Source organism: Rhinoderma darwinii, chromosome 1, assembly GCF_050947455.1.
Source record: "Rhinoderma darwinii isolate aRhiDar2 chromosome 1, aRhiDar2.hap1, whole genome shotgun sequence".
Classification (NCBI taxonomy): Eukaryota; Metazoa; Chordata; class Amphibia; order Anura; family Rhinodermatidae; genus Rhinoderma; species Rhinoderma darwinii.
Window position 1 is genome coordinate 208,382,278 of NC_134687.1, and position 6,000 is coordinate 208,388,277.

Here is a 6,000-nt window from a genome sequence, read left to right on the forward strand (position 1 = left end):
GGCTTCTTCAGAAGCCCCATGTTCAAGAGCAGTCCCTGGAACTTGCCCAACTCTGCTGCCTCTACAGGATTCCACCTGTGGGATTGGGCATTAAATGATGTGGGGTTCTTGGTAATATACTGTTGGGCATATAAATTTGTCTGGGACACCATAAGCTCTATAAATTCATCTGTGAAAAAGAACTTGAAAACTTTCAACTCACTGAGGTCTGCTGTGTAAAATTTGATCCCTTGGCTGCTCGTGTACTTGGGAATTTAAGGCTCATAATTGTCTGGTGTGGGGGTCCAAATGGGGTCCCTTCGCTCTGGGATTTAAACTGTGGCGGGGTCACTTCTCTGGCTTTCAACTGTGGTGGTGGTCCTAGGGGGTCCCTCCTCTTCATCACTTGATGAAGAAGTTGATCAATAAAACAGTCTCACCATCCGTCGAGTCTGTGTCGTAGGCAAGAAATGAATATGCCTCTTCGACAGTTAATTTCCGTTGGGACATAAACTAGGCAATTTTTAAATTTTTTTTTTTTATAGAACGAGTGGACTTCCCTGACACTAAACCTAACTAGGATGAGGGTTCCTAACACTAAACCTAACTAGATTTTATTTGACATTCACTGACACTAAACCTAACTACGGCGACGATTCCCTGACGCTAACCCTAACTATATTCTAAGTTTCCCTGACGCTAAACCTAACTATGGTGACGGGTGCCTGACACTAAACCTAACTAGATTATTGCGAGCTTCCCTGAATCTAAACCTAACTACTGTGATGGATCCCTAACACTAAACCTTACTACGGTGACAGGTGCCTGACACTAAATGCCCTAACGCTATACCTAACTACGCTTTTTGACGGTTCCCTGACACTAACTAACCCTAATACTAGCTGAGATGACGCAGATAACTTTCTGGATTTGATCCGTCGGCTCTTTCGTCTCCCAGTTCTTCGCGTCATTACTTAACCCCTTCTCAACCCATGACGTGCCGGCACATCATGGAAAAGGGGGGGGGTGATGTATGGAGCGGGCTCACGCATTGAGCCCGCTCCATACACTGCAGGTGTCAGCTTCTGACACACTGCTCTAACGGCCAGGAACAGCAATTTCGCTGTTCCTGGCAGTTTAAGGTGCTTGTGCCATAAAACACATGTATCTCCTATCCACAGGATAGGGGATACATGTGTGATCGATAAGGAGAACGGGGGCCGAAAGTTACCAAGTTTTTCTATGAAGGACATTTATGACATATCCACAGGTTATGTCATTAATGTCAGATAGATGCAGGTCCCACCTCTGGGACCCGTACCTATCTCTAGGCTATCTGTGCTCTCCTGGCCACTTGATTATATGTGGAGTTACTGAAACAGCGTAACTCGCTGAGCTACGCTGTTTCCGTAACTCCCATAGAACTGAACACTAGTTACGGAAACAACGTAGCTCGCATGCTATGCTGCTTCAGTAACTGCCATTCACTACTTTCACATGTAACCAAGTGGCCGTTGGTTCAAGTCCCCTAGGGGAACTAATAAAATGTGTAAAAAAAATGTTAGATACATTTTTAGGAGTGTAAAAAAATATATATATAAAAAGTTCAAAAAAACAAACCCTTTTCCCATTTTTCCCCAAGCACAATGTCAAAAATAAAATAATTTGGTATCGCTGTGTCCGTAAAAGTCCGATCTATTACAATATACCATTATTTAACTCACACGGTGAGTTTAAAAATGTAAAACATCAAAAGTTTTTTTGGTCACCTTAGTGCTTAACCCCTTAAAGGAACAGTGTCATGGCAAATAATTTTTTTATATGTTAAAGATGTTAGTGCTGTAATAAAAACGTTTATATTCATTTGTGTGTTTGTGTTTTACTGTTTCTTATTTTTACACTTTTTCTTCCCTATGGGGGCTGCCATTTTTTGTTCCATTTCTGTGTGTGCCGATTAACGACACACACAGACATGGAACACGGCAGCCACAGTCCCATAGGGACTGTGAACGGCTCCCGTCCCATTCACGTCCGTGTACGGCGTCTGTGTGGGAACTGCGCATGCGCCGCTCCCACACAGTCCTATTCGAAATTGGCGCCGTCCGGCGCCATTTTCCTGTGGACCGGAAGTCGCGGCCGGACAGTAATATTACTACTTCCGGTCGCGGCTTCCGGACTTGTGCACATGGAACAGCGGCAGCAAACGGAGCGGACGGGCCAGAGGGAGCCGCGGCGGCAGGAGCAGGTAAGAGATTTCAATGTATGTTAGTGTTTGTGTGTGTTTACTACTGTATGTAAACCTACTACACTGTGTTTTACTGTTTCTTATTTTTACACTTTTTCTTCCCTATGGGGGCTGCCATTTTTTGTTCCATTTCTGTGTGTGCCGATTAACGACACACACAGACATGGAACACGGCAGCCACAGTCCCATAGGGACTGTGAACGGCTCCCGTCCCATTCACGTCCGTGTACGGCGTCTGTGTGGGAACTGCGCATGCGCCGCTCCCACACAGTCCTATTCGAAATTGGCGCCGTCCGGCGCCATTTTCCTGTGGACCGGAAGTCGCGGCCGGACAGTAATATTACTACTTCCGGTCGCGGCTTCCGGACTTGTGCACATGGAACAGCGGCAGCAAACGGAGCGGACGGGCCAGAGGGAGCCGCGGCGGCAGGAGCAGGTAAGAGATTTCAATGTATGTTAGTGTTTGTGTGTGTTTACTACTGTATGTAAACCTACTACACTGTGGGTTACCTCAAAAAATGGCGACACGCAGTGTAGCAGGTTAAACCTTTCAAACCCCTCGTTTATCCCGGCACTAGCCAGGATAAAGGAGGGGGGGATGCTGAGAGCTCACTAGAGCGAGGGCTTTTAACCCAATGTTGCAATGCTGCAATTTTGGGAACAGCCCCATCTAGTGGCCAAAAATGGGTAGTATTATAAATTAGAAATAATTTATAATATTACATGGCTCGTGCCAAAAAAAAAAAAAAAATTTGAACAATGTTTAATCACCCACACACTAAATGTTTAATTTTTAAAAAAAAAACATGTTTTTAGGGCAACACCATGCCTTTAAGGACGCAGCCTTGTTTTGGCCTTAAGGCTCAGAGCCCATTTTTCAAATCTGACATATTTCATTTTATGTGGTAATAACGTCGGAATGCTTAAACCTATCCAAGCGATTATGAGACTGTTTTCTCGTGAGACATTGGGCTTCATGTTAGTGGTAAAATTTGGTCGATATCAGTTTTTATTTGTGAAAAATTGCAAAATTTAGAGAAAATTTGGAAAAAATTTAATTTTTCTGTATTTAAATGCATCTGCTTGTAAAACAGATGTTTATACCCCCCAAAATAGTTACTAGTTCACATTTCACATATGTCTACTTTAGATTGGCATCGTTTTTTTGAACATTTTTTTATTTTTCTTGGACGTTACAAGACTTAGAACATAACCAGCAATATCTCATATTTTTAAGGAAATTTCAAAAGCCTTTTTTTTAAGGTACCTGTTCAGTTCTGAAGTGTCTTTGAGGGGCCTATGTATTAGAAACCCCCATAAAACACCCCATTTTAATAACTAGCCCCCTCAAAGTATTCAAAACAGCATTTAGAAAGTTTTTTTTTAACCCTTTAGGAATTTCACAGGAATTAAAGCAAAGTGAAAGTGAAATTTGCAAATGTCATTTTTCTTGCTGAATTTCAATTTTATTGCATTTTTTTTTGTAACACAGAAGGTTTTTCCAGAGAAACACTACTAAATATGTATTGTACAGATTATGCAGTTTTTAGAAATGTCCTAGATGTGGCTCTAGTGTACTCGTGGACTAAAACGCAAGCTTCAGAAGCAAAGAAGCACCTAGTGCATTTTGGGGCCTCTTTTTTATTAGAATATATTATAGGCAGCATGCCGGGTTTGAAGAGGTTTTGAGGTGCCAAAACAGTAGGAATCCCCCAAAAGTGACCCCATTTTGGAAACTACACCCCTCAAGTAATTCATGTATGGTTGTTACCATTTTGACCACACAGTTTTTTCACAGCACGTATTTGAATTGGGCTGTGAAATTTAAAAAATTAAATGTTTTCCAATAAGATGTCATTTTTGATAAAATTTCTTATTTTCACAAGAAATACAATACCCCATTTTGTTCCCAAATTTGTCCTGAGTACAGCAATATCCCATTTGTGGTGATAAACTCCTTCTGAGCCCTCCCATGGGCCCAAACGGCAAAGGAGTGCTATGTGTTTGTTGGAGTCCATATTTTGCTGGATTGGTTTCCGAGTGCCATGTCGTGTTTGCAGACCCCCAGAGGTATCAAAGCAATGGAAACCCACAAGAAGTGACCCCATTTTGGAAACTACACCCATCAAGGAAGTCATTTATGGTTGTGGTTACCATTTTCACCGTACAGTTTTTTCACAGCACATATTTGAATTGGGCTGTGAAATTTAAAAAAATTCATTTTTTCCAATAAGATGTAATTTTTTATCAAAATTTCTTATTTTCACAGGGAACAAAATACCCCATTTTGTTGCCCAATTTCTCCTGAGTGCAGTAATACCGCATTTGTGGTGATAAACTGCAGTTTGGGCCCATTGGAGGGCTCAGAAGGAAAGGACCACCATTTGGCCTACTGGAGCTTTTCTGGTGCTAAGTCATGTATGCAGAAGCCCCTGACGTACCAGAACAGTTGAAACCCCCGAGAAGTGACTCCATTTTAAAAACTACACCCCTTAAGACATTCATCTAGTGGTGTAGTGAGCATTTTGATCCCACAGGTATTGTGTAAAAGATAATGCGCAGCAGATGGTGCAGAGTGAGATTTGCGATTTTCTATATATCTATGCCATTTCAGTGTCCAATATATTATGCCCAGCCTGTGCCACCGGAGATATACACCCCATAAACTATAATGTGGGATCTCCTGGGTACGGCATTACCCTACATGTGGCTGTTATTTGCTGCCTGGGCACACAGCAGGGCTCAGAAAGGAAAGATGAGGGGTTAAGCTGTGCGGAGTGTGTCAGGGTAGATGAAAAATCTAAGGGATCTATGATAAATTGTAAAACACTTTCATACAGAGCCCTGGTTTTTCGGGACACGTGTCACATTGATATATTGTGTCTAGAGATGAGCGAACCGGGACATCCGAACCCGGTTTCGGTCCGAACATCGTGAAAAGTTTGGTTCGCCGCGAATCCGAACTTCACCGGGTTCGGACGAACACGTTTTGACCGAACCCGGGCGGGCAGAAAAAACATTACAAAAATATTATACTAATCGGCAGCCACTTGTCTCTATCAATCACTGATAGAGAAAAGAGGCTGCTGATTAAAAATAAAATAAAAAGCATACGTACCTGGTCGTTGTTTCTGTGACGAGTCCCTCTTCTTCCTCCAGTCCGACCTTCTTTCCTGACGCGGCAGCCTGTGAGTGGCTGCAGAGGCGGTCACGTGGGATGAAGCGTCATCCCTGGAGGCCGGCCTTCTGACGTCATCCTGACATGCGTGACCGCCACTACAGCCTGTGATTGGCTGCAGAGGCCGCTGCAGCCTGTTATTGGCTGCAGAGGCGGTCACGTGGGATGAAGCGTCATCCCTGGAGGCCGTCCTTCTGACGTCATCCTGACGTGCGTGACCGCCACTACAGCCTGTGACACCCTTTCCGGCGCACGGAAATGACAGGTTCGGTCAAAACTAGTTCGGTCCGAATCGAACTTTTTCGTGAAATTCGGCGAACCAGCCGAACCGAACTTTTCATAAGTTCGCTCATCTCTAATTGTGTCCTCCTTTATCCCCCTCTTATAGCAGACTTTGCACCTCTTTTGACTTTTTCCCTTCTTGCCAGTTTGGGGAACTTCTTCTGGAAAGTGTTGCCCTGGTACGATTCCTGTGGCCTCGCTTCCAGAAGTACTGGGTGCCCCCTTCTTGGTCCCTAAAGATTAGTTTCTTGATAATGAAGTGCATGGCCAGCTTCTTATACGACACCGCATGGTGCTGTAGGGCTTCAGGACTTGA